Raw genomic sequence first — 2,792 nt, forward strand, 5'->3', positions numbered from 1 at the left:
AATCTATATTTATTTAAAGCTTTCTCTAAAACATTTGTTCCTTTCAGTTTTGATTTTGCCTTTTCTTTAACTTTAACTTAAAATTAAGCTTTCGCAAGAATCCCATCAGTTTGGAGTTGTCTGAATTTCATTCGTCTCCTCGTCGCTATGACCAGGCCTTGAATTTCCGCTGCAACGGCGTGCGGATGCAAATTTCTGAGATTTAGCTAACAACGTCCTCAATTTTGACAGTTTAGGAACCCATAACCTTTCAAGATTGTTTAATTTTCATTTCTAGCAAGGTAAAGCTGAATATCATCAAAGAAATGAAGTATATTTATGTGGCCTCGAAAGCTCGCCGAAAGAAGGAAATATGCGAAAGAGAACAAAGTGTTTCCTTCGCTTCGCTGCCGGTCCCGGCTTTGGAAAGCTGTTTTTCACTAAAGTCTCTTTTGTACAACTTAACAAAGCCAATTTTTTTCTTTTATGAAATGCTATGACCTTTAACCGGCCCGGCATTGGGTTAAACCATAAAAATGTGTTTCAATTACTTATAGACTCGCGCTGACGGTCGAGCTACAATTTTATCAGCTGAAGCCAATTAAGAGGTGTCGACACTTAGTTAGCGGTCAAGACTGTCAATGGATAGCTGCTGCTCAATACCCAGGCCTTGAACGGTTTAGTCACCTCAGACTTGAATGTAAACAATCCCATACATCTGGCGAAGACCTTTACGAAAGAAGATATTTCTGTATTCGAAGAAGATGCGCCAAGGCCTGAACTTACCCAAAGATGGACGCCCCTCAGACGTATAGAAGCAGAACTTCAGAGCGAGTCCGCGTAAGAACCACTCACTCAAATTTCAGTTGAAAATAAGTTTCCTTCATAGTTTCTGCACAAGACAGGCAACATACACAATGAACAAAAATGGTGTTTATTTGGGCAGATTCGCTTGTTTTAATTTTTTTTTTTTTTGGGGGGGGGGGGGGTATTTTTTTACAGCCACCTCAACAAGCACAAAAAAATGAAGTTTAAAACACAATATTTTGGGCTTACTCCAAAGCTGTTTCAAAAAACAGATTTTTCTCAAAGGTGGGACCACAGCTTGAATAATGACTATTTTCACACCCTTGTCCTAAGGCTAAACACCAAATATATTAATTAAAAGTTGTGGGCACTCTTCAGTTTGAAGTGCAAAAAATTCTAGTAATTTGCCGAAAATTCAACTTTATGTTCTGAAAAACTCAGAAAATTCGCTTTCGTTTTAAAGTGCGTTTAAGACTCCTTCGATGAAGTTTTCGATCATTTTGAGATGAATTTAGTACAAATAAATGCTAGACGAAATCGTACACCAAAATGTTGTGCCAAGTAATCTCGGCTACCGGCTACCGGCTTTGCTAAATCGAGTCACGCGTCACGCATTCTTGGTCAATATTCATTAATACAATCGATACATAGCGTGAAACACTGCTTTTAAAAGCATTATAGATGAACTGATTAAATCGTTCTTATAACTGAAAAAGTATAGAAGCGTTTCTACTCCACCAATCGAAGATTATCGCTTAGCATACTGGTAATTCAGTACTAAATGAAGCTTTTCTCTCAGTATACTGAAATTAACACATTGCCAACCCGTCTCATTCTCAGAAAGCAGAACAAACATAGTAATACAGTCGACTCCCGATAACTCGAACCTTCAAGGGAAATTGAAAAAGGTTCCAGTTATCGGGAGTTCGAGTTACCGAGGGTAAATTATATAGAAAATGACCTGAAAGGAAAGGAAGATTGGTTCGAGTTAGCGCGAGGTTCGAGTTAGCGAGGGCTCGAGTTATCGGGAGTCGACTGTAATAGTAAGCAGTAATATGAAACCGCAAGGGCAAATAGTCTAATCGGTTTGTTTGGGTCCGTCCGGACTGGAAAAGCTTTGTTTTTTCTTAATTACAGTGATCGTTACACTGCAAATTGTGATCCGCTCTAACAGGTATTTTAATACATTTTAATACATGTTAAAACACTCGAAACCTCAGCTTTCAGTCATCTCTCGGTGACGATAGTACCTTATCAACCATGTTAATTAAACCAAACATTCGTCTCCACCACCCCACCGATATAACACCACAGTTTCTTTAGAAACTAGCTCCTTATCTACACTGCAAATCACTTTGCTAATAAAAAGCAGAGCCCATGCGCTGCTATGAATTGTTAAGCTCGAATGAATTTCGTCAGAACAATCAAATTGATCTCCTTTTTTCAGTGAAAGGGGTATTCTAGATAGTCGCTTTTGTTTTGCCCGGTTCTTTATTAATGTTCTTGGCCGATTGTCACCCAGTCGTAACGGAAAATTCCGATAACTCCACTAAGTAATTAATCAGTTAAACTAATTGTAAAGCCCTCCAGACTAATTAAAAGATCATGGGTTTAGTATGGATAGACATATTTTTTCATACTGACATTGTGTCTTTTTCAAGTTCCTTGCTTTTTTTTAGAGGAGTCCAAATACCTCTATGTATCAGCAACCCAAGTGACTAATTAAACTCTAGCGGAATGATATCTACTATAAGTAAACAGCATGGGTGGATTGAGACAATATTGAATAGCTTCCACATAAAATAAGTTGCGCTCCGTTGGATAAAGATAAGAAGTATCTACTTGATTGGTTGAGCTAGAAGCATGTCACATTTCGATTTCAATGATATTAACTAGTGATTTCAATATGAAAGTGGGTGCTGGCGAAGGGGGATAAAGTTGTGGGGATTTAATTAAACAATGAATGGGTTTGGAAAAGGGGGTCGACTTTGAGGGTGGGGGAGTAG

Source organism: Pavona decussata, unplaced genomic scaffold (assembly GCF_977016875.1).
Source record: "Pavona decussata unplaced genomic scaffold, jaPavDecu1.1 SCAFFOLD_169, whole genome shotgun sequence".
In the NCBI taxonomy this organism is placed as follows: domain Eukaryota; kingdom Metazoa; phylum Cnidaria; class Anthozoa; order Scleractinia; family Agariciidae; genus Pavona; species Pavona decussata.